This window comes from Hyla sarda, unplaced genomic scaffold (genome assembly GCF_029499605.1).
Source record: "Hyla sarda isolate aHylSar1 unplaced genomic scaffold, aHylSar1.hap1 scaffold_1368, whole genome shotgun sequence".
Classification (NCBI taxonomy): domain Eukaryota; kingdom Metazoa; phylum Chordata; class Amphibia; order Anura; family Hylidae; genus Hyla; species Hyla sarda.
In genome coordinates, this window is record NW_026607996.1 from 1 (window position 1) to 26,071 (window position 26,071).

The following is a 26,071-nucleotide window of genomic DNA, read 5'->3' on the forward strand; positions in this document are numbered from 1 at the left end:
ACTAATGGATTGGTCATCAGCTGGCTGTCTATGTCCCGCATCAATATAGACCAAAGTACAGAGGGTTAGGCTATGCTATTGTGCACCTACCTGATGCATCAGAAGGTGCGAGGCCCTTGCTAAATTCTGTGCACAGACTTTGAGATCTATGCTTTAGACTGTATCTAAACCTGCTCCAACATGGACTGACATTCTGGCCTACTTTCAGCCGATGTGACTTGTCTGTCGCTGAACAGTCGCTTTTTATGTATTCAGCACCTATGTATAATGTTGTAAAAATGCTCTAGAAGCTAAAGTCGCAGAAATGTCACACATATTTGGCCTGCAACTTTCTGTGCGACAAATTCAGACAGGAAAAATCAGTATAAATCCTTAGAAAATTATCCCCCAGTGTCTCCATCTGCTGGCGGTATTGAATAAGCATTGCTGCACTGATGGGGTATGCATTAGACGAAAAAAAAGAAGAAAAAGAAGAATAATACGCCCAGAAAAGAGGCGAAAAGGAGAAAAACGTAAAAAAACGTGAAAAAAAAGTAAGAGGAAGAGAAGGGAAAAAAAGGTGGAAATGGGTTTAAAAGTGATTTCGGCGGAGAAATATATATATATATATATATATATATATATATATATATATGCGCACACACACATATAGATATAAACGTATTCTCCGTTGAGATATTGCAGCCGCTGCTGTGTCCAGGCCCAGGAGCCTTAGCACTGTGCTGTGATGTCACTCAATACCACTGACATCACTAGGTGTAAACAACATCTCTCCTTTGCTGTGTATGTGACTATGGAGCTGTTTGGTGATGTCGTCTATTACGGCCTTCATAGAAGCAACAGGAGATTGTTGCATCCATCTTGAACCCTCAGAACTACAGTGCTATGATGTCACTCACTTCCACAGGCCTTGCAGAGTGTAAACAACAACAACCCAGCTTTGTTGTGTATGTAACCAAAGGGATTTGTGATGTCACCTAGAACCTTCACAGCAGCGACAGCTTTATGAGGAGCATCAGCACTGCTCTGCCTGAGCAGAACCATCACCGCCATAGGTTGTCAAATAACCCGGATTTAACCCACACAGGTAAGTCCAATGGGGTGCAGGCATGTCCTCTATGCTTACAGCTTCCCGTGGGTGTTGGTTTGATACCGTTTGGGGACAGCCAAGGAGGCATCTGCAGGCAACAAAGGTAGGTGTGTGCTTGTGTGTGTGTTTCCTATGCAGATCCTAAGCCCAGTGTCACATGCAAGTAGGAGGAGTAAGAAGGGTTCCTGGCAAATCCGGGTTATGGATTGCATTTAAAAAGGCCCCGTGGGAGTGCAATGGGCCCCTGTCTTGCTGCTTAGCAATAATGGTATGGGTTTAGGTTCTGCTGTGTGTACTGGTGGTTGACTGCCCCCCAGCCCAGAGTGTGCATGGAAAATTGTCTGGCAGCCTCCCTGACAGCAAGCAGTGATAGTGCCCATGAAGGGGACCTTGTTGGGCCCGCCCCTTTCACGGTTATCGCTTCTCGGCCTTTTGGCTAAGATCAAGTGTAGTATCTGTTCTTATCAGTTTAATATCTGATACGTCCCCCTATCTGGGGACCATATATTAAATGGATTTTTGAGAACGGGGGCCGATTTCGAAGCTTGCTTCCGTCGCCCTATGCATTGACCCGATATGGCAGTATCTTCGGGTACAGTGCACCACCCCCTTACAGGGTTAAAAAGAAAGATTCCTACTTTCATTGCTACCTGCTTGCTGGCTAGCCAGCTAGCCAGCCCTGTGGGCCTTGCTGCTGCTGCAGCCAAAAAACAAAAGGTGGTGCTGCTGCTGCTTCTGCTGCTTCTGCTTCTGCTTGTGTCTGGCCCCTGTTGGAGCGTCCAGGCACAGGACTTCTGCTGCTGCTGACTAAATGGCCTCCTTAATTGGATCATTTGAGTAGCCAGCACACCTGTGCAGGTAGGGCATGAATGACATGAATAGGCAGCTGCCTTGATAGCGGGTGGGTGCTGAATGTTCCTAATTGACAAAATAAGATTAATGCTTATGAAGAAATATAAAATCTCATCCCTTCCCCAATATCGCGCCACACCCCTACCCCTTAATTCCCTGGTTGAACGTGATGGACATATGTCTTTTTTCGACCGTACTAACTATGTAACTATGTAACATAACATGGGGGGGGGGGGGGGTCTCCTGGCTGTTCACACAGGTGTGTCATTGCTGTACATTGACCATGCATTGCTTCTGTGGTATTGCAAAGGCAAAGACAAATGCTTCCAGCCATCCATTGCACTAATGGATTGGTCATCAGCTGGCTGTCTATGTCCCGCATCAATATAGACCAAAGTACAGAGGGTTAGGCTATGCTATTGTGCACCTACCTGATGCATCAGAAGGTGCGAGGCCCTTGCTAAATTCTGTGCACAGACTTTGAGATCTATGCTTTAGACTGTATCTAAACCTGCTCCAACATGGACTGACATTCTGGCCTACTTTCAGCCGATGCGACTTGTCTGTCGCTGAACAGTCGCTTTTTATGTATTCAGCACCTATGTATAATGTTGTAAAAATGCTCTAGAAGCTAAAGTCGCAGAAATGTCACACATATTTGGCCTGCAACTTTCTGTGCGACAAATTCAGACAGGAAAAATCAGTATAAATCCTTAGAAAATTATCCCCCAGTGTCTCCATCTGCTGGCGGTATTGAATAAGCATTGCTGCACTGATGGGGTATGCATTAGACGAAAAAAAAGAAGAAAAAGAAGAATAATACGCCCAGAAAAGAGGCGAAAAGGAGAAAAACGTAAAAAAACGTGAAAAAAAAGTAAGAGGAAGAGAAGGGAAAAAAAGGTGGAAATGGGTTTAAAAGTGATTTCGGCGGAGAAATATATATATATATATATATATATATATATATATATATATGCGCACACACACATATAGATATAAACGTATTCTCCGTTGAGATATTGCAGCCGCTGCTGTGTCCAGGCCCAGGAGCCTTAGCACTGTGCTGTGATGTCACTCAATACCACTGACATCACTAGGTGTAAACAACATCTCTCCTTTGCTGTGTATGTGACTATGGAGCTGTTTGGTGATGTCGTCTATTACGGCCTTCATAGAAGCAACAGGAGATTGTTGCATCCATCTTGAACCCTCAGAACTACAGTGCTATGATGTCACTCACTTCCACAGGCCTTGCAGAGTGTAAACAACAACAACCCAGCTTTGTTGTGTATGTAACCAAAGGGATTTGTGATGTCACCTAGAACCTTCACAGCAGCGACAGCTTTATGAGGAGCATCAGCACTGCTCTGCCTGAGCAGAACCATCACCGCCATAGGTTGTCAAATAACCCGGATTTAACCCACACAGGTAAGTCCAATGGGGTGCAGGCATGTCCTCTATGCTTACAGCTTCCCGTGGGTGTTGGTTTGATACCGTTTGGGGACAGCCAAGGAGGCATCTGCAGGCAACAAAGGTAGGTGTGTGCTTGTGTGTGTGTTTCCTATGCAGATCCTAAGCCCAGTGTCACATGCAAGTAGGAGGAGTAAGAAGGGTTCCTGGCAAATCCGGGTTATGGATTGCATTTAAAAAGGCCCCGTGGGAGTGCAATGGGCCCCTGTCTTGCTGCTTAGCAATAATGGTATGGGTTTAGGTTCTGCTGTGTGTACTGGTGGTTGACTGCCCCCCAGCCCAGAGTGTGCATGGAAAATTGTCTGGCAGCCTTCCTGACAGCAAGCAGTGATAGTGCCCATGAAGGGGACCTTGTTGGGCCCGCCCCTTTCACGGTTATCGCTTCTCGGCCTTTTGGCTAAGATCAAGTGTAGTATCTGTTCTTATCAGTTTAATATCTGATACGTCCCCTATCTGGGGACCATATATTAAATGGATTTTTGAGAACGGGGGCCGATTTCGAAGCTTGCTTCCGTCGCCCTATGCATTGACCCGATATGGCAGTATCTTCGGGTACAGTGCACCACCCCCTTACAGGGTTAAAAAGAAAGATTCCTACTTTCATTGCTACCTGCTTGCTGGCTAGCCAGCTAGCCAGCCCTGTGGGCCTTGCTGCTGCTGCAGCCAAAAAACAAAAGGTGGTGCTGCTGCTGCTTCTGCTGCTTCTGCTTCTGCTTGTGTCTGGCCCCTGTTGGAGCGTCCAGGCACAGGACTTCTGCTGCTGCTGACTAAATGGCCTCCTTAATTGGATCATTTGAGTAGCCAGCACACCTGTGCAGGTAGGGCATGACATGATAGGCAGCTGCCTTGATAGCGGGGTGGGTGCTGAATGTTCCTAATTGACAAAATAAGATTAATGCTTATGAAGAAATATAAAATCTCATCCCTTCCCCAATATCGCGCCACACCCCTACCCCTTAATTCCCTGGTTGAACGTGATGGACATATGTCTTTTTTCGACCGTACTAACTATGTAACTATGTAACATAACATGGGGGGGGGGGGTCTCCTGGCTGTTCACACAGGTGTGTCATTGCTGTACATTGACCATGCATTGCTTCTGTGGTATTGCAAAGGCAAAGACAAATGCTTCCAGCCATCCATTGCACTAATGGATTGGTCATCAGCTGGCTGTCTATGTCCCGCATCAATATAGACCAAAGTACAGAGGGTTAGGCTATGCTATTGTGCACCTACCTGATGCATCAGAAGGTGCGAGGCCCTTGCTAAATTCTGTGCACAGACTTTGAGATCTATGCTTTAGACTGTATCTAAACCTGCTCCAACATGGACTGACATTCTGGCCTACTTTCAGCCGATGCGACTTGTCTGTCGCTGAACAGTCGCTTTTTATGTATTCAGCACCTATGTATAATGTTGTAAAAATGCTCTAGAAGCTAAAGTCGCAGAAATGTCACACATATTTGGCCTGCAACTTTCTGTGCGACAAATTCAGACAGGAAAAATCAGTATAAATCCTTAGAAAATTATCCCCCAGTGTCTCCATCTGCTGGCGGTATTGAATAAGCATTGCTGCACTGATGGGGTATGCATTAGACGAAAAAAAAGAAGAAAAAGAAGAATAATACGCCCAGAAAAGAGGCGAAAAGGAGAAAAACGTAAAAAAACGTGAAAAAAAAGTAAGAGGAAGAGAAGGGAAAAAAAGGTGGAAATGGGTTTAAAAGTGATTTCGGCGGAGAAATATATATATATATATATATATATATATATATATATATATATATATATATGCGCACACACACATATAGATATAAACGTATTCTCCGTTGAGATATTGCAGCCGCTGCTGTGTCCAGGCCCAGGAGCCTTAGCACTGTGCTGTGATGTCACTCAATACCACTGACATCACTAGGTGTAAACAACATCTCTCCTTTGCTGTGTATGTGACTATGGAGCTGTTTGGTGATGTCGTCTATTACGGCCTTCATAGAAGCAACAGGAGATTGTTGCATCCATCTTGAACCCTCAGAACTACAGTGCTATGATGTCACTCACTTCCACAGGCCTTGCAGAGTGTAAACAACAACAACCCAGCTTTGTTGTGTATGTAACCAAAGGGATTTGTGATGTCACCTAGAACCTTCACAGCAGCGACAGCTTTATGAGGAGCATCAGCACTGCTCTGCCTGAGCAGAACCATCACCGCCATAGGTTGTCAAATAACCCGGATTTAACCCACACAGGTAAGTCCAATGGGGTGCAGGCATGTCCTCTATGCTTACAGCTTCCCGTGGGTGTTGGTTTGATACCGTTTGGGGACAGCCAAGGAGGCATCTGCAGGCAACAAAGGTAGGTGTGTGCTTGTGTGTGTGTTTCCTATGCAGATCCTAAGCCCAGTGTCACATGCAAGTAGGAGGAGTAAGAAGGGTTCCTGGCAAATCCGGGTTATGGATTGCATTTAAAAAGGCCCCGTGGGAGTGCAATGGGCCCCTGTCTTGCTGCTTAGCAATAATGGTATGGGTTTAGGTTCTGCTGTGTGTACTGGTGGTTGACTGCCCCCCAGCCCAGAGTGTGCATGGAAAATTGTCTGGCAGCCTCCCTGACAGCAAGCAGTGATAGTGCCCATGAAGGGGACCTTGTTGGGCCCGCCCCTTTCACGGTTATCGCTTCTCGGCCTTTTGGCTAAGATCAAGTGTAGTATCTGTTCTTATCAGTTTAATATCTGATACGTCCCCTATCTGGGGACCATATATTAAATGGATTTTTGAGAACGGGGGCCGATTTCGAAGCTTGCTTCCGTCGCCCTATGCATTGACCCGATATGGCAGTATCTTCGGGTACAGTGCACCACCCCCTTACAGGGTTAAAAAGAAAGATTCCTACTTTCATTGCTACCTGCTTGCTGGCTAGCCAGCTAGCCAGCCCTGTGGGCCTTGCTGCTGCTGCAGCCAAAAAACAAAAGGTGGTGCTGCTGCTGCTTCTGCTGCTTCTGCTTCTGCTTGTGTCTGGCCCCTGTTGGAGCGTCCAGGCACAGGACTTCTGCTGCTGCTGACTAAATGGCCTCCTTAATTGGATCATTTGAGTAGCCAGCACACCTGTGCAGGTAGGGCATGACATGATAGGCAGCTGCCTTGATAGCGGGTGGGTGCTGAATGTTCCTAATTGACAAAATAAGATTAATGCTTATGAAGAAATATAAAATCTCATCCCTTCCCCAATATCGCGCCACACCCCTACCCCTTAATTCCCTGGTTGAACGTGATGGACATATGTCTTTTTTCGACCGTACTAACTATGTAACTATGTAACATAACATGGGGGGGGGGGGGTCTCCTGGCTGTTCACACAGGTGTGTCATTGCTGTACATTGACCATGCATTGCTTCTGTGGTATTGCAAAGGCAAAGACAAATGCTTCCAGCCATCCATTGCACTAATGGATTGGTCATCAGCTGGCTGTCTATGTCCCGCATCAATATAGACCAAAGTACAGAGGGTTAGGCTATGCTATTGTGCACCTACCTGATGCATCAGAAGGTGCGAGGCCCTTGCTAAATTCTGTGCACAGACTTTGAGATCTATGCTTTAGACTGTATCTAAACCTGCTCCAACATGGACTGACATTCTGGCCTACTTTCAGCCGATGCGACTTGTCTGTCGCTGAACAGTCGCTTTTTATGTATTCAGCACCTATGTATAATGTTGTAAAAATGCTCTAGAAGCTAAAGTCGCAGAAATGTCACACATATTTGGCCTGCAACTTTCTGTGCGACAAATTCAGACAGGAAAAATCAGTATAAATCCTTAGAAAATTATCCCCCAGTGTCTCCATCTGCTGGCGGTATTGAATAAGCATTGCTGCACTGATGGGGTATGCATTAGACGAAAAAAAAGAAGAAAAAGAAGAATAATACGCCCAGAAAAGAGGCGAAAAGGAGAAAAACGTAAAAAAACGTGAAAAAAAAGTAAGAGGAAGAGAAGGGAAAAAAAGGTGGAAATGGGTTTAAAAGTGATTTCGGCGGAGAAATATATATATATATATATATATATATATATATATATATATATATATATGCGCACACACACATATAGATATAAACGTATTCTCCGTTGAGATATTGCAGCCGCTGCTGTGTCCAGGCCCAGGAGCCTTAGCACTGTGCTGTGATGTCACTCAATACCACTGACATCACTAGGTGTAAACAACATCTCTCCTTTGCTGTGTATGTGACTATGGAGCTGTTTGGTGATGTCGTCTATTACGGCCTTCATAGAAGCAACAGGAGATTGTTGCATCCATCTTGAACCCTCAGAACTACAGTGCTATGATGTCACTCACTTCCACAGGCCTTGCAGAGTGTAAACAACAACAACCCAGCTTTGTTGTGTATGTAACCAAAGGGATTTGTGATGTCACCTAGAACCTTCACAGCAGCGACAGCTTTATGAGGAGCATCAGCACTGCTCTGCCTGAGCAGAACCATCACCGCCATAGGTTGTCAAATAACCCGGATTTAACCCACACAGGTAAGTCCAATGGGGTGCAGGCATGTCCTCTATGCTTACAGCTTCCCGTGGGTGTTGGTTTGATACCGTTTGGGGACAGCCAAGGAGGCATCTGCAGGCAACAAAGGTAGGTGTGTGCTTGTGTGTGTGTTTCCTATGCAGATCCTAAGCCCAGTGTCACATGCAAGTAGGAGGAGTAAGAAGGGTTCCTGGCAAATCCGGGTTATGGATTGCATTTAAAAAGGCCCCGTGGGAGTGCAATGGGCCCCTGTCTTGCTGCTTAGCAATAATGGTATGGGTTTAGGTTCTGCTGTGTGTACTGGTGGTTGACTGCCCCCCAGCCCAGAGTGTGCATGGAAAATTGTCTGGCAGCCTCCCTGACAGCAAGCAGTGATAGTGCCCATGAAGGGGACCTTGTTGGGCCCGCCCCTTTCACGGTTATCGCTTCTCGGCCTTTTGGCTAAGATCAAGTGTAGTAATACAGGAGATCTGGTCAGAAGGTACTCGGGTACCCCTCTCCTCGGCCTTGTGGGATCGCCCAGGTTTATTGCCTGGGCTTCACCCACTTGTTGCTATTGGGGAGAGGGCCTAGTCCCAGGGTAACGAGTAGCGATCGCCTCTCAAGACCTTCGGGTGGAGAGAGGTTAGAACCATGGATGATGATCCGGATCCAGGTTCTGTGCCGGCATACGCAAGGATCAAAAACACCGTGAGAGTCATTCTCACGGATGATACCAAAAGGGCGGACGATTTGAAATTCGTAGTAGAGGACGTGCTCGGAGGAGTTTTCGGAATACAGAAGGGCGAGATATTGGCAATCCAGGACTACCCGAAGCGTAAAATTTTTGATGTGACGTTCACACAAAATGGCATCCACAGAGATTTTGTTACCAGAGCTGCTGCGAGTAAAGACAAAAAGCTTCAGGGTGTCCGGATTATTGAGCACGTTCTAGACGATATTAAGCTGGTGGTAGTAAAGATGTATTCCCCTTTCGCCAACCTACACGATGTTGAGTTGTTTTTACAAGTCTATTTTAGTAAGGTTGAGTGCAGAGGAAAAATCATGAACAGCTGTGGCATCTGGACATCTAAGTGGAGATTTCAGGTTACATGCAAAAAAGATGACAGATTGCCAGGGGGAATTCAACTACCACCAGCTCGTTTTAAAATAAATAATATGTGTGGCGACCTCTTTTATGCGGGGATGCCAAGCTACTGCAGGAAGTGTCACAGATATGGACACACAAAAGAAAACTGTGAAAGTACATGCAAAAAATGTGGTAGCACACAGCACGAGACAGAGAAATGCACAAGAGGAGGGAGGTGCAATTTCTGTCAACAATTCGGTCACCTTTTCTCCTCTTGTCCCCACAGACATAGGACGGAGCAGCAGTGGCAACCCTGGAGGCAGCAAGGACAGCAACCGGGACACCAGCCGAGGCAAGCAGAGCCAGTGATTACCCCCCCACAAGAGGTAAGCGGTGAGATGGAGAAGGAGAAAGACCCCCCTCAGTCAAAAGGAGGGGACCCTAAAGAGCAGAGGATGGCCAAAAAACGTGCAAGTGGTGAAAAAACTGGCCCCCAGGAGCATGCTGGGTTAAGAGAGGAGCGGACGGCGGCCGAATCCGCTCCTCAGCAACCTCTGGCTCAGGGTCCCCCTGAGAGCGATGATCCGGGTGGAGAGGTGAAGGTTAAAAGGCGGAGGGGCTCCAGAAGACTCTATTCGGAGGCGGTCCAGGGGGAGCCGATGGAAGTACCTGCGGATGCAGGGAACCCAAGTGACGTTCCTCCACAGGTCCCCATAGGGGATACCCCCCCTCCTCCCTGCCAGGAGGAGGTTTCAGGGGTGACCGTCTCTGAGGTACCAGAGACGGAACTAAGTGAACACCCGACCCCTATGGAGGGGCAAGAGGTGGAAGAACCCAATGAGTCTGGAGCCCTGATTGCCAGGATGCCCGAGAACAACTATGCCTCAATCATGATGGAGGAGGGGGGTCGGCTGAGTGATGGTGCCTCCTCTCCTGCTTCCTCTATGCGTACAGTTGAGTCAGATTTTGGGGGGTATGAGGCTTCGGAGGGGGAATCAGAGGTGTAAGACGTTTTCTTGTACATTCCCATGGCTGAGTTGTCCGGTCTGTCCTTGAACGTGAGAAGTGTGAGCGCCAGAGTAAGAAGGGTTGCCCTATTTAATTACTTGTCGGTTTTTGCTGCTTCCGTCCTTTTCCTGCAGGAATGTGGCATCCCGCACAGATTAAATTATAAAGAATATGAAGATGATTGGGTGCACGGTCCATCAGTCTGGTCTGGATCAAATGAGTCCAGATCAGCAGGGGTCGCCATACTTTTTAAAGGGAACGTTTTAATTGAGAGTTTTAACGAAATTTTACCAGGCAGAATTTTATTGGTCAGCGCTTTTATTAATGGTATTAAATGGCAGTTTTTAAATTTTTATGGTTCTCCTGATAAGAATGAAAGAATAAAAATGTTGGAGATTTTACCCCTTTTTATTAACAATTCTAGTCCTCTTGTTTTATCAGGTGATTTTAATTGTATTTTAAGGGGAGAACGCCGTTTTTCGAACGCAGTGAGTAGGAACTATGATAAGACGTCTTTTATGTTAAAAAACTTGATTTTAGATTTTAATCTCACTGATGTTTTTAAAAAATGTAATTTTAACGTACCAGAGGAAGACGGTGTTACCTGGAGCAATGCAAGCTGTAGCTCCAGGATAGATTTTATTTTTTGTTCTTATCAAGTACTGCCTTTTAACTGTGATCTTTTTACCAATGTTTTTTCTGACCATAAATTATTGTATTTTAAAGTTAAAAGTGATTTTAAAAGGAGAACTGGTAGGAATGCCTGGAAGTTAAACGTGTCCCTTTTAGAAGATCCGCAGGTTTTATCAGATTTTATCACCTTTTACAAGGAATGCAGACGAGTTAAAGACCCCAACACTCCCACCAGTATCTGGTGGGAAAAAATGAAACTAAAAATAAAAGAATTTTTTATCCGTGTTGGGGTTAGGAAAGCTAAAGAAAAACGTGAATTTTATAATATCCTAAATACTCGTCTGCAAACCCTGTACAAATTCAGAGCACATGGGATGGAGGTGGAGAAGGAGGTACATGATCTTAAAAAAGAAATAACTAAGTGCCTGGAGCAGAAAGGAAAAGAAATTATCTTTAGGTCTCGAATACAGCATCTTGAGGAAAACGAGACCTGCTCCAGGTATTTTTTTAAGAAAATACATGAAAATAGAAGGTTAATAGAAAACATTGAAGGAGTGAATGATGTACAGGGTATTTTAAAAAAGGTGCAAGAGTTTTATGCGGATCTTTTTAATGTAAAACACATTGATGAATGTTTTATGAATGACTCGTTAAAGGAGATCACCAATTTTTTAGATCCTGTCTCACAGTCTTTTTTATTGCAGAATATTTCAGAGCAGGAGATTTTAGAGACCGTCAAGAGTTTTAAAACAGGTAAAGTGCCTGGGCCGGATGGTATACCCATTGAATTTTATGTTACTTTTTATGGTATTTTAAAAGAAGATTTGTTCTCCCTTTTTACGGAAGTCTTTAAGTCTAAAATCCTCCCAGGCTCATGGAAGAAGGGTGATGTCTCCCTGCTATTCAAAAAGGGAGACCGGTCGGAACTCAAAAACTGGAGACCAATCACCCTTCTGAACTGCGACTATAAAATAATGGCGAAACTGTGTGCTAACCGCTTAAAGAACGTAATCCATAAAATAATTCATACAAACCAAGTCTGTGGGGTGCCTGGGAGGAGTTTATGGGAGAACCTAAACCTTTTAAAGGATGTAATTAGCGACACCAAATTAAGAAAAGGAAAGCTGGCGGTTTTATCCATAGATTTTGAAAAAGCTTTCGACAGGGTGTCACATTTTTATCTTTTTAAGGTTTTAGAGAAAATGGGTATACCTGATGGCTTTTTATTGTCTCTTAGAGCTTTTTATGATAACTGTACTAGTAAAATTTTAGTAAATGGTTTTAAGACACAGGGCGTGATTTTAAATTCCGGAGTGAAGCAGGGGTGTCCCTTGTCCCCACTACTCTTCATTTGCGCAATAGAGCCTCTTTTATGTACAATACGAAAGGATAAGCAGATCCATGGAGTCCCCCTGCCAGGAGGAGGGGGACTAGAGGCGAAGGTAGTGGGGTACATGGACGATGTTGCGGTGTTTTGCAGGGACACCCCATCGCTTCAGAAGACGCTAAAACAGATTCAATATTTTAATTGTGCCTCCGGTTTTAAAGTCAATTTTAACAAAAGTAACATTTTAAACATAGGCGGAATGCCTTTGTATGATGTGCCCGTCCCTGTGTCTGAGTCGGTGCAGATTTTAGGTGTCTCCTTTGACGAGTCTAATAATGGTTTTAATAGCTGGGACTTGGTGGCTCAAAAAATAAATAAGAAAATATGTATGTGGAACATGCGAGAACTTACAATGGAAGGGAAGGTTTTAATTACAAAAATGGTGCTTTTACCTATTTTATTGTATTTAAGTCTGGTTTTCCCACCCCCCGAAATGGTTCTAAAGAAAATAACAAAAGCTTGTTTTACTTTCTTTTGGAGTTCTAAGAGCGAAAAATTAAAGAGACAAATTGTGATAAAACCGAACTCCAGGGGCGGTAAGGATTTTCCAGATTTTAAAGCTTTCCTTTTAATAAAGTTTTTTAGCATGTGTTTTACTACTGTTTTTAAAGATAGCTACTGGTCTTATTTTGTTCGTTTTAATACTGGTTATTTTATGCGGAGGAACGGCTGGTTTTCTACAGTTTTAAGTTGCCCTTATTCTTTGAATTTACCCCCTCAATACATGATTTTAGGAAAAATTTTAAACTTATATAATTTTAAAGGTAAAAGTGTTCAGGATCTGTGCAATAGCAAAAAACTACTAAAGGAAATAAAAGAAACCAGTACCGTGACTCCCATCAAAAATTTTAACGAACAGAAGTGTATACAGATTTGGAAGATGTTGAGTATTAATTATCTTTTTAATTCACAGAAGGACCTGGCCTGGAGCTGCGCACACGAGTGTCTTCCATGCCGGGCATTCCAGCACCGAAGAGGATTATCCAACTCTGCAACCTGCCCGAGGGAGGGATGCCGACAAGAGGAGACCGTGCACCATCTAATATGGACTTGTTTTTACTCGCAGAAAATATGGACAAAGATACTCCCTCTGGTAAAAAGGATAACTGGACTAAAAGACTTAAATATTGCAGTGGTTTTTTTATGGTTGCCTGGAATGCCCAACACGGACTCAAGAGACTATTGCATGGAAGATCATAAACTGTGTGAAGGCAGCTCTGTGGAAGGCCAGGAATATTTTATTGTTCAAGCATGAGGTTTTATCTGTGAAGGACATTTTATCTATCTGTTTTTATGAAATGTACCAGTACTATCTTTTAGACAAGAAGAGATTTCCGCTTTTATCTAGAAAATGGTTTTTAAAAGAATGGAATTCTATCTTGTAAAGCCACCAAGTGCCCATTTTATGTTTTAATATGTTGTAAATATGTTATTTATATGTAACTGTATTTATTGACATATTTGCACAACTTTGTTAATATTATTTAATTTTTAATAAAGTTGCCCCCGTAAGGGTAGTCAAGTTAAAAAAAAAAAAAATCTGTTCTTATCAGTTTAATATCTGATACGTCCCCTATCTGGGGACCATATATTAAATGGATTTTTGAGAACGGGGGCCGATTTCGAAGCTTGCTTCCGTCGCCCTATGCATTGACCCGATATGGCAGTATCTTCGGGTACAGTGCACCACCCCCTTACAGGGTTAAAAAGAAAGATTCCTACTTTCATTGCTACCTGCTTGCTGGCTAGCCAGCTAGCCAGCCCTGTGGGCCTTGCTGCTGCTGCAGCCAAAAAACAAAAGGTGGTGCTGCTGCTGCTTCTGCTGCTTCTGCTTCTGCTTGTGTCTGGCCCCTGTTGGAGCGTCCAGGCACAGGACTTCTGCTGCTGCTGACTAAATGGCCTCCTTAATTGGATCATTTGAGTAGCCAGCACACCTGTGCAGGTAGGGCATGACATGATAGGCAGCTGCCTTGATAGCGGGTGGGTGCTGAATGTTCCTAATTGACAAAATAAGATTAATGCTTATGAAGAAATATAAAATCTCATCCCTTCCCCAATATCGCGCCACACCCCTACCCCTTAATTCCCTGGTTGAACGTGATGGACATATGTCTTTTTTCGACCGTACTAACTATGTAACTATGTAACATAACATGGGGGGGGGGGGGGTCTCCTGGCTGTTCACACAGGTGTGTCATTGCTGTACATTGACCATGCATTGCTTCTGTGGTATTGCAAAGGCAAAGACAAATGCTTCCAGCCATCCATTGCACTAATGGATTGGTCATCAGCTGGCTGTCTATGTCCCGCATCAATATAGACCAAAGTACAGAGGGTTAGGCTATGCTATTGTGCACCTACCTGATGCATCAGAAGGTGCGAGGCCCTTGCTAAATTCTGTGCACAGACTTTGAGATCTATGCTTTAGACTGTATCTAAACCTGCTCCAACATGGACTGACATTCTGGCCTACTTTCAGCCGATGCGACTTGTCTGTCGCTGAACAGTCGCTTTTTATGTATTCAGCACCTATGTATAATGTTGTAAAAATGCTCTAGAAGCTAAAGTCGCAGAAATGTCACACATATTTGGCCTGCAACTTTCTGTGCGACAAATTCAGACAGGAAAAATCAGTATAAATCCTTAGAAAATTATCCCCCAGTGTCTCCATCTGCTGGCGGTATTGAATAAGCATTGCTGCACTGATGGGGTATGCATTAGACGAAAAAAAAGAAGAAAAAGAAGAATAATACGCCCAGAAAAGAGGCGAAAAGGAGAAAAACGTAAAAAAACGTGAAAAAAAAGTAAGAGGAAGAGAAGGGAAAAAAAGGTGGAAATGGGTTTAAAAGTGATTTCGGCGGAGAAATATATATATATATATATATATATATATATATATATATATATATGCGCACACACACATATAGATATAAACGTATTCTCCGTTGAGATATTGCAGCCGCTGCTGTGTCCAGGCCCAGGAGCCTTAGCACTGTGCTGTGATGTCACTCAATACCACTGACATCACTAGGTGTAAACAACATCTCTCCTTTGCTGTGTATGTGACTATGGAGCTGTTTGGTGATGTCGTCTATTACGGCCTTCATAGAAGCAACAGGAGATTGTTGCATCCATCTTGAACCCTCAGAACTACAGTGCTATGATGTCACTCACTTCCACAGGCCTTGCAGAGTGTAAACAACAACAACCCAGCTTTGTTGTGTATGTAACCAAAGGGATTTGTGATGTCACCTAGAACCTTCACAGCAGCGACAGCTTTATGAGGAGCATCAGCACTGCTCTGCCTGAGCAGAACCATCACCGCCATAGGTTGTCAAATAACCCGGATTTAACCCACACAGGTAAGTCCAATGGGGTGCAGGCATGTCCTCTATGCTTACAGCTTCCCGTGGGTGTTGGTTTGATACCGTTTGGGGACAGCCAAGGAGGCATCTGCAGGCAACAAAGGTAGGTGTGTGCTTGTGTGTGTGTTTCCTATGCAGATCCTAAGCCCAGTGTCACATGCAAGTAGGAGGAGTAAGAAGGGTTCCTGGCAAATCCGGGTTATGGATTGCATTTAAAAAGGCCCCGTGGGAGTGCAATGGGCCCCTGTCTTGCTGCTTAGCAATAATGGTATGGGTTTAGGTTCTGCTGTGTGTACTGGTGGTTGACTGCCCCCCAGCCCAGAGTGTGCATGGAAAATTGTCTGGCAGCCTCCCTGACAGCAAGCAGTGATAGTGCCCATGAAGGGGACCTTGTTGGGCCCGCCCCTTTCACGGTTATCGCTTCTCGGCCTTTTGGCTAAGATCAAGTGTAGTATCTGTTCTTATCAGTTTAATATCTGATACGTCCCCTATCTGGGGACCATATATTAAATGGATTTTTGAGAACGGGGGCCGATTTCGAAGCTTGCTTCCGTCGCCCTATGCATTGACCCGATATGGCAGTATCTTCGGGTACAGTGCACCACCCCCTTACAGGGTTAAAAAGAAAGATTCCTACTTTCATTGCTACCTGCTTGCTGGCTAGCCAGCTAGCCAGCCCTGTGGGCCTTGCTGCTGCTGCAGCCAAAAAACAAAAGGTGGTGCTGCTGCTGCTTCTGCTGCTTCTGCTTCTGCTTGTGTCTGGCCCCTGTTGGAGCGTCCAGGCACAGGACTTCTGCTGCTGCTGACTAAATGGCCTCCTTAATTGGATCATTTGAGTAGCCAGCACACCTGTGCAGGTAGGGCATGACATGATAGGCAGCTGCCTTGATAGCGGGTGGGTGCTGAATGTTCCTAATTGACAAAATAAGATTAATGCTTATGAAGAAATATAAAATCTCATACCTTCCCCAATATCGCGCCACACCCCTACCCCTTAATTCCCTGGTTGAACGTGATGGACATATGTCTTTTTTCGACCGTACTAACTATGTAACTATGTAACATAACATGGGGGGGGGGGGGTCTCCTGGCTGTTCACACAGGTGTGTCATTGCTGTACATTGACCATGCATTGCTTCTGTGGTATTGCAAAGGCAAAGACAAATGCTTCCAGCCATCCATTGCACTAATGGATTGGTCATCAGCTGGCTGTCTATGTCCCGCATCAATATAGACCAAAGTACAGAGGGTTAGGCTATGCTATTGTGCACCTACCTGATGCATCAGAAGGTGCGAGGCCCTTGCTAAATTCTGTGCACAGACTTTGAGATCTATGCTTTAGACTGTATCTAAACCTGCTCCAACATGGACTGACATTCTGGCCTACTTTCAGCCGATGCGACTTGTCTGTCGCTGAACAGTCGCTTTTTATGTATTCAGCACCTATGTATAATGTTGTAAAAATGCTCTAGAAGCTAAAGTCGCAGAAATGTCACACATATTTGGCCTGCAACTTTCTGTGCGACAAATTCAGACAGGAAAAATCAGTATAAATCCTTAGAAAATTATCCCCCAGTGTCTCCATCTGCTGGCGGTATTGAATAAGCATTGCTGCACTGATGGGGTATGCATTAGACGAAAAAAAAGAAGAAAAAGAAGAATAATACGCCCAGAAAAGAGGCGAAAAGGAGAAAAACGTAAAAAAACGTGAAAAAAAAGTAAGAGGAAGAGAAGGGAAAAAAAGGTGGAAATGGGTTTAAAAGTGATTTTGGCGGAGAAATATATATATATATATATATATATATATATATATATATATATATATGCGCACACACACATATAGATATAAACGTATTCTCCGTTGAGATATTGCAGCCGCTGCTGTGTCCAGGCCCAGGAGCCTTAGCACTGTGCTGTGATGTCACTCAATACCACTGACATCACTAGGTGTAAACAACATCTCTCCTTTGCTGTGTATGTGACTATGGAGCTGTTTGGTGATGTCGTCTATTACGGCCTTCATAGAAGCAACAGGAGATTGTTGCATCCATCTTGAACCCTCAGAACTACAGTGCTATGATGTCACTCACTTCCACAGGCCTTGCAGAGTGTAAACAACAACAACCCAGCTTTGTTGTGTATGTAACCAAAGGGATTTGTGATGTCACCTAGAACCTTCACAGCAGCGACAGCTTTATGAGGAGCATCAGCACTGCTCTGCCTGAGCAGAACCATCACCGCCATAGGTTGTCAAATAACCCGGATTTAACCCACACAGGTAAGTCCAATGGGGTGCAGGCATGTCCTCTATGCTTACAGCTTCCCGTGGGTGTTGGTTTGATACCGTTTGGGGACAGCCAAGGAGGCATCTGCAGGCAACAAAGGTAGGTGTGTGCTTGTGTGTGTGTTTCCTATGCAGATCCTAAGCCCAGTGTCACATGCAAGTAGGAGGAGTAAGAAGGGTTCCTGGCAAATCCGGGTTATGGATTGCATTTAAAAAGGCCCCGTGGGAGTGCAATGGGCCCCTGTCTTGCTGCTTAGCAATAATGGTATGGGTTTAGGTTCTGCTGTGTGTACTGGTGGTTGACTGCCCCCCAGCCCAGAGTGTGCATGGAAAATTGTCTGGCAGCCTCCCTGACAGCAAGCAGTGATAGTGCCCATGAAGGGGACCTTGTTGGGCCCGCCCCTTTCACGGTTATCGCTTCTCGGCCTTTTGGCTAAGATCAAGTGTAGTATCTGTTCTTATCAGTTTAATATCTGATACGTCCCCTATCTGGGGACCATATATTAAATGGATTTTTGAGAACGGGGGCCGATTTCGAAGCTTGCTTCCGTCGCCCTATGCATTGACCCGATATGGCAGTATCTTCGGGTACAGTGCACCACCCCCTTACAGGGTTAAAAAGAAAGATTCCTACTTTCATTGCTACCTGCTTGCTGGCTAGCCAGCTAGCCAGCCCTGTGGGCCTTGCTGCTGCTGCAGCCAAAAAACAAAAGGTGGTGCTGCTGCTGCTTCTGCTGCTTCTGCTTCTGCTTGTGTCTGGCCCCTGTTGGAGCGTCCAGGCACAGGACTTCTGCTGCTGCTGACTAAATGGCCTCCTTAATTGGATCATTTGAGTAGCCAGCACACCTGTGCAGGTAGGGCATGACATGATAGGCAGCTGCCTTGATAGCAGGTGGGTGCTGAATGTTCCTAATTGACAAAATAAGATTAATGCTTATGAAGAAATATAAAATCTCATCCCTTCCCCAATATCGCGCCACACCCCTACCCCTTAATTCCCTGGTTGAACGTGATGGACATATGTCTTTTTTCGACCGTACTAACTATGTAACTATGTAACATAACATGGGGGGGGGGGGGGTCTCCTGGCTGTTCACACAGGTGTGTCATTGCTGTACATTGACCATGCATTGCTTCTGTGGTATTGCAAAGGCAAAGACAAATGCTTCCAGCCATCCATTGCACTAATGGATTGGTCATCAGCTGGCTGTCTATGTCCCGCATCAATATAGACCAAAGTACAGAGGGTTAGGCTATGCTATTGTGCACCTACCTGATGCATCAGAAGGTGCGAGGCCCTTGCTAAATTCTGTGCACAGACTTTGAGATCTATGCTTTAGACTGTATCTAAACCTGCTCCAACATGGACTGACATTCTGGCCTACTTTCAGCCGATGCGACTTGTCTGTCGCTGAACAGTCGCTTTTTATGTATTCAGCACCTATGTATAATGTTGTAAAAATGCTCTAGAAGCTAAAGTCGCAGAAATGTCACACATATTTGGCCTGCAACTTTCTGTGCGACAAATTCAGACAGGAAAAATCAGTATAAATCCTTAGAAAATTATCCCCCAGTGTCTCCATCTGCTGGCGGTATTGAATAAGCATTGCTGCACTGATGGGGTATGCATTAGACGAAAAAAAAGAAGAAAAAGAAGAATAATACGCCCAGAAAAGAGGCGAAAAGGAGAAAAACGTAAAAAAACGTGAAAAAAAAGTAAGAGGAAGAGAAGGGAAAAAAAGGTGGAAATGGGTTTAAAAGTGATTTCGGCGGAGAAATATATATATATATATATATATATATATATATGCGCACACACACATATAGATATAAACGTATTCTCCGTTGAGATATTGCAGCCGCTGCTGTGTCCAGGCCCAGGAGCCTTAGCACTGTGCTGTGATGTCACTCAATACCACTGACATCACTAGGTGTAAACAACATCTCTCCTTTGCTGTGTATGTGACTATGGAGCTGTTTGGTGATGTCGTCTATTACGGCCTTCATAGAAGCAACAGGAGATTGTTGCATCCATCTTGAACCCTCAGAACTACAGTGCTATGATGTCACTCACTTCCACAGGCCTTGCAGAGTGTAAACAACAACAACCCAGCTTTGTTGTGTATGTAACCAAAGGGATTTGTGATGTCACCTAGAACCTTCACAGCAGCGACAGCTTTATGAGGAGCATCAGCACTGCTCTGCCTGAGCAGAACCATCACCGCCATAGGTTGTCAAATAACCCGGATTTAACCCACACAGGTAAGTCCAATGGGGTGCAGGCATGTCCTCTATGCTTACAGCTTCCCGTGGGTGTTGGTTTGATACCGTTTGGGGACAGCCAAGGAGGCATCTGCAGGCAACAAAGGTAGGTGTGTGCTTGTGTGTGTGTTTCCTATGCAGATCCTAAGCCCAGTGTCACATGCAAGTAGGAGGAGTAAGAAGGGTTCCTGGCAAATCCGGGTTATGGATTGCATTTAAAAAGGCCCCGTGGGAGTGCAATGGGCCCCTGTCTTGCTGCTTAGCAATAATGGTATGGGTTTAGGTTCTGCTGTGTGTACTGGTGGTTGACTGCCCCCCAGCCCAGAGTGTGCATGGAAAATTGTCTGGCAGCCTCCCTGACAGCAAGCAGTGATAGTGCCCATGAAGGGGACCTTGTTGGGCCCGCCCCTTTCACGGTTATCGCTTCTCGGCCTTTTGGCTAAGATCAAGTGTAGTATCTGTTCTTATCAGTTTAATATCTGATACGTCCCCTATCTGGGGACCATATATTAAATGGATTTTTGAGAACGGGGGCCGATTTCGAAGCTTGCTTCCGTCGCCCTATGCATTGACCCGATATGGCAGTATCTTCGGGTACAGTGCACCACCCCCTTACAGGGTTAAAAAGAAAGATTCCTACTTTCATTGCTACCTGCTTGCTGGCTAGCCAGCTAGCCAGCCCTGTGGGCCTTGCTGCTGCTGCAGCCAAAAAACAAAAGGTGGTGCTGCTGCTGCTTCTGCTGCTTCTGCTTCTGCTTGTGTCTGGCCCCTGTTGGAGCGTCCAGGCACAGGACTTCTGCTGCTGCTGACTAAATGGCCTCCTTAATTGGATCATTTGAGTAGCCAGCACACCTGTGCAGGTAGGGCATGACATGATAGGCAGCTGCCTTGATAGCGGGTGGGTGCTGAATGTTCCTAATTGACAAAATAAGATTAATGCTTATGAAGAAATATAAAATCTCATCCCTTCCCCAATATCGCGCCACACCCCTACCCCTTAATTCCCTGGTTGAACGTGATGGACATATGTCTTTTTTCGACCGTACTAACTATGTAACTATGTAACATAACATGGGGGGGGGGGGGTCTCCTGGCTGTTCACACAGGTGTGTCATTGCTGTACATTGACCATGCATTGCTTCTGTGGTATTGCAAAGGCAAAGACAAATGCTTCCAGCCATCCATTGCACTAATGGATTGGTCATCAGCTGGCTGTCTATGTCCCGCATCAATATAGACCAAAGTACAGAGGGTTAGGCTATGCTATTGTGCACCTACCTGATGCATCAGAAGGTGCGAGGCCCTTGCTAAATTCTGTGCACAGACTTTGAGATCTATGCTTTAGACTGTATCTAAACCTGCTCCAACATGGACTGACATTCTGGCCTACTTTCAGCCGATGCGACTTGTCTGTCGCTGAACAGTCGCTTTTTATGTATTCAGCACCTATGTATAATGTTGTAAAAATGCTCTAGAAGCTAAAGTCGCAGAAATGTCACACATATTTGGCCTGCAACTTTCTGTGCGACAAATTCAGACAGGAAAAATCAGTATAAATCCTTAGAAAATTATCCCCCAGTGTCTCCATCTGCTGGCGGTATTGAATAAGCATTGCTGCACTGATGGGGTATGCATTAGACGAAAAAAAAGAAGAAAAAGAAGAATAATACGCCCAGAAAAGAGGCGAAAAGGAGAAAAACGTAAAAAAACGTGAAAAAAAAGTAAGAGGAAGAGAAGGGAAAAAAAGGTGGAAATGGGTTTAAAAGTGATTTCGGCGGAGAAATATATATATATATATATATATATATATATATATATATATATATATGCGCACACACACATATAGATATAAACGTATTCTCCGTTGAGATATTGCAGCCGCTGCTGTGTCCAGGCCCAGGAGCCTTAGCACTGTGCTGTGATGTCACTCAATACCACTGACATCACTAGGTGTAAACAACATCTCTCCTTTGCTGTGTATGTGACTATGGAGCTGTTTGGTGATGTCGTCTATTACGGCCTTCATAGAAGCAACAGGAGATTGTTGCATCCATCTTGAACCCTCAGAACTACAGTGCTATGATGTCACTCACTTCCACAGGCCTTGCAGAGTGTAAACAACAACAACCCAGCTTTGTTGTGTATGTAACCAAAGGGATTTGTGATGTCACCTAGAACCTTCACAGCAGCGACAGCTTTATGAGGAGCATCAGCACTGCTCTGCCTGAGCAGAACCATCACCGCCATAGGTTGTCAAATAACCCGGATTTAACCCACACAGGTAAGTCCAATGGGGTGCAGGCATGTCCTCTATGCTTACAGCTTCCCGTGGGTGTTGGTTTGATACCGTTTGGGGACAGCCAAGGAGGCATCTGCAGGCAACAAAGGTAGGTGTGTGCTTGTGTGTGTGTTTCCTATGCAGATCCTAAGCCCAGTGTCACATGCAAGTAGGAGGAGTAAGAAGGGTTCCTGGCAAATCCGGGTTATGGATTGCATTTAAAAAGGCCCCGTGGGAGTGCAATGGGCCCCTGTCTTGCTGCTTAGCAATAATGGTATGGGTTTAGGTTCTGCTGTGTGTACTGGTGGTTGACTGCCCCCCAGCCCAGAGTGTGCATGGAAAATTGTCTGGCAGCCTCCCTGACAGCAAGCAGTGATAGTGCCCATGAAGGGGACCTTGTTGGGCCCGCCCCTTTCACGGTTATCGCTTCTCGGCCTTTTGGCTAAGATCAAGTGTAGTATCTGTTCTTATCAGTTTAATATCTGATACGTCCCCTATCTGGGGACCATATATTAAATGGATTTTTGAGAACGGGGGCCGATTTCGAAGCTTGCTTCCGTCGCCCTATGCATTGACCCGATATGGCAGTATCTTCGGGTACAGTGCACCACCCCCTTACAGGGTTAAAAAGAAAGATTCCTACTTTCATTGCTACCTGCTTGCTGGCTAGCCAGCTAGCCAGCCCTGTGGGCCTTGCTGCTGCTGCAGCCAAAAAACAAAAGGTGGTGCTGCTGCTGCTTCTGCTGCTTCTGCTTCTGCTTGTGTCTGGCCCCTGTTGGAGCGTCCAGGCACAGGACTTCTGCTGCTGCTGACTAAATGGCCTCCTTAATTGGATCATTTGAGTAGCCAGCACACCTGTGCAGGTAGGGCATGACATGATAGGCAGCTGCCTTGATAGCGGGTGGGTGCTGAATGTTCCTAATTGACAAAATAAGATTAATGCTTATGAAGAAATATAAAATCTCATCCCTTCCCCAATATCGCGCCACACCCCTACCCCTTAATTCCCTGGTTGAACGTGATGGACATATGTCTTTTTTCGACCGTACTAACTATGTAACTATGTAACATAACATGGGGGGGGGGGGTCTCCTGGCTGTTCACACAGGTGTGTCATTGCTGTACATTGACCATGCATTGCTTCTGTGGTATTGCAAAGGCAAAGACAAATGCTTCCAGCCATCCATTGCACTAATGGATTGGTCATCAGCTGGCTGTCTATGTCACGCATCAATATAGACCAAAGTACAGAGGGTTAGGCTATGCTATTGTGCACCTACCTGATGCATCAGAAGGTGCGAGGCCCTTGCTAAATTCTGTGCACAGACTTTGAGATCTATGCTTTAGACTGTATCTAAACCTGCTCCAACATGGACTGACATTCTGGCCTACTTTCAGCCGATGCGACTTGTCTGTCGCTGAACAGTCGCTTTTTATGTATTCAGCACCTATGTATAATGTTGTAAAAATGCTCTAGAAGCTAAAGTCGCAGAAATGTCACACATATTTGGCCTGCAACTTTCTGTGCGACAAATTCAGACAGGAAAAATCAGTATAAATCCTTAGAAAATTATCCCCCAGTGTCTCCATCTGCTGGCGGTATTGAATAAGCATTGCTGCACTGATGGGGTATGCATTAGACGAAAAAAAAGAAGAAAAAGAAGAATAATACGCCCAGAAAAGAGGCGAAAAGGAGAAAAACGTAAAAAAACGTGAAAAAAAAGTAAGAGGAAGAGAAGGGAAAAAAAGGTGGAAATGGGTTTAAAAGTGATTTCGGCGGAGAAATATATATATATATATATATATATATATATATATATATATATATATATATATATGCGCACACACACATATAGATATAAACGTATTCTCCGTTGAGATATTGCAGCCGCTGCTGTGTCCAGGCCCAGGAGCCTTAGCACTGTGCTGTGATGTCACTCAATACCACTGACATCACTAGGTGTAAACAACATCTCTCCTTTGCTGTGTATGTGACTATGGAGCTGTTTGGTGATGTCGTCTATTACGGCCTTCATAGAAGCAACAGGAGATTGTTGCATCCATCTTGAACCCTCAGAACTACAGTGCTATGATGTCACTCACTTCCACAGGCCTTGCAGAGTGTAAACAACAACAACCCAGCTTTGTTGTGTATGTAACCATAGGGATTTGTGATGTCACCTAGAACCTTCACAGCAGCGACAGCTTTATGAGGAGCATCAGCACTGCTCTGCCTGAGCAGAACCATCACCGCCATAGGTTGTCAAATAACCCGGATTTAACCCACACAGGTAAGTCCAATGGGGTGCAGGCATGTCCTCTATGCTTACAGCTTCCCGTGGGTGTTGGTTTGATACCGTTTGGGGACAGCCAAGGAGGCATCTGCAGGCAACAAAGGTAGGTGTGTGCTTGTGTGTGTGTTTCCTATGCAGATCCTAAGCCCAGTGTCACATGCAAGTAGGAGGAGTAAGAAGGGTTCCTGGCAAATCCGGGTTATGGATTGCATTTAAAAAGGCCCCGTGGGAGTGCAATGGGCCCCTGTCTTGCTGCTTAGCAATAATGGTATGGGTTTAGGTTCTGCTGTGTGTACTGGTGGTTGACTGCCCCCCAGCCCAGAGTGTGCATGGAAAATTGTCTGGCAGCCTCCCTGACAGCAAGCAGTGATAGTGCCCATGAAGGGGACCTTGTTGGGCCCGCCCCTTTCACGGTTATCGCTTCTCGGCCTTTTGGCTAAGATCAAGTGTAGTATCTGTTCTTATCAGTTTAATATCTGATACGTCCCCTATCTGGGGACCATATATTAAATGGATTTTTGAGAACGGGGGCCGATTTCGAAGCTTGCTTCCGTCGCCCTATGCATTGACCCGATATGGCAGTATCTTCGGGTACAGTGCACCACCCCCTTACAGGGTTAAAAAGAAAGATTCCTACTTTCATTGCTACCTGCTTGCTGGCTAGCCAGCTAGCCAGCCCTGTGGGCCTTGCTGCTGCTGCAGCCAAAAAACAAAAGGTGGTGCTGCTGCTGCTTCTGCTGCTTCTGCTTCTGCTTGTGTCTGGCCCCTGTTGGAGCGTCCAGGCACAGGACTTCTGCTGCTGCTGACTAAATGGCCTCCTTAATTGGATCATTTGAGTAGCCAGCACACCTGTGCAGGTAGGGCATGACATGATAGGCAGCTGCCTTGATAGCGGGTGGGTGCTGAATGTTCCTAATTGACAAAATAAGATTAATGCTTATGAAGAAATATAAAATCTCATCCCTTCCCCAATATCGCGCCACACCCCTACCCCTTAATTCCCTGGTTGAACGTGATGGACATATGTCTTTTTTCGACCGTACTAACTATGTAACTATGTAACATAACATGGGGGGGGGGGGGTCTCCTGGCTGTTCACACAGGTGTGTCATTGCTGTACATTGACCATGCATTGCTTCTGTGGTATTGCAAAGGCAAAGACAAATGCTTCCAGCCATCCATTGCACTAATGGATTGGTCATCAGCTGGCTGTCTATGTCCCGCATCAATATAGACCAAAGTACAGAGGGTTAGGCTATGCTATTGTGCACCTACCTGATGCATCAGAAGGTGCGAGGCCCTTGCTAAATTCTGTGCACAGACTTTGAGATCTATGCTTTAGACTGTATCTAAACCTGCTCCAACATGGACTGACATTCTGGCCTACTTTCAGCCGATGCGACTTGTCTGTCGCTGAACAGTCGCTTTTTATGTATTCAGCACCTATGTATAATGTTGTAAAAATGCTCTAGAAGCTAAAGTCGCAGAAATGTCACACATATTTGGCCTGCAACTTTCTGTGCGACAAATTCAGACAGGAAAAATCAGTATAAAT

At 45.1% G+C, this 26,071-nt stretch overlaps 8 non-coding genes and 2 pseudogenes across 8 annotated transcripts; all 10 read left to right on the plus strand.

Annotated features, from left to right (window-relative positions):
* The first annotated feature begins 1,506 nt into the window (after positions 1 to 1,506).
* On the plus strand, positions 1,507 to 1,698 carry LOC130306342 (U2 spliceosomal RNA). Its single transcript, XR_008855711.1, has one exon. It is a non-coding gene; the product is annotated as a U2 spliceosomal RNA (small nuclear RNA).
* A 2,091-nt stretch (positions 1,699 to 3,789) lies between these two features.
* On the plus strand, positions 3,790 to 3,980 carry LOC130306311 (U2 spliceosomal RNA). The gene has a single exon (XR_008855682.1). It is a non-coding gene; the product is annotated as a U2 spliceosomal RNA (small nuclear RNA).
* Positions 3,981 to 6,074: 2,094 nt separating this feature from the next.
* On the plus strand, positions 6,075 to 6,265 carry LOC130306323 (U2 spliceosomal RNA). The gene has a single exon (XR_008855693.1). It is a non-coding gene; the product is annotated as a U2 spliceosomal RNA (small nuclear RNA).
* Positions 6,266 to 8,357: 2,092 nt separating this feature from the next.
* Positions 8,358 to 8,490, plus strand: LOC130306349 (U2 spliceosomal RNA; annotated as a pseudogene).
* Positions 8,491 to 13,517: 5,027 nt separating this feature from the next.
* On the plus strand, positions 13,518 to 13,725 carry LOC130306345 (U2 spliceosomal RNA; annotated as a pseudogene).
* Positions 13,726 to 15,814: 2,089 nt separating this feature from the next.
* Positions 15,815 to 16,005, plus strand: LOC130306335 (U2 spliceosomal RNA). The gene has a single exon (XR_008855704.1). It is a non-coding gene; the product is annotated as a U2 spliceosomal RNA (small nuclear RNA).
* Positions 16,006 to 18,095: 2,090 nt separating this feature from the next.
* LOC130306346 (U2 spliceosomal RNA) lies at positions 18,096 to 18,286 on the plus strand. The gene has a single exon (XR_008855714.1). It is a non-coding gene; the product is annotated as a U2 spliceosomal RNA (small nuclear RNA).
* Positions 18,287 to 20,363: 2,077 nt separating this feature from the next.
* Positions 20,364 to 20,554, plus strand: LOC130306350 (U2 spliceosomal RNA). Its single transcript, XR_008855715.1, has one exon. It is a non-coding gene; the product is annotated as a U2 spliceosomal RNA (small nuclear RNA).
* A 2,090-nt stretch (positions 20,555 to 22,644) lies between these two features.
* On the plus strand, positions 22,645 to 22,835 carry LOC130306313 (U2 spliceosomal RNA). Its single transcript, XR_008855683.1, has one exon. It is a non-coding gene; the product is annotated as a U2 spliceosomal RNA (small nuclear RNA).
* Positions 22,836 to 24,932: 2,097 nt separating this feature from the next.
* LOC130306314 (U2 spliceosomal RNA) lies at positions 24,933 to 25,123 on the plus strand. The gene has a single exon (XR_008855684.1). It is a non-coding gene; the product is annotated as a U2 spliceosomal RNA (small nuclear RNA).
* Positions 25,124 to 26,071: the final 948 nt, after the last annotated feature.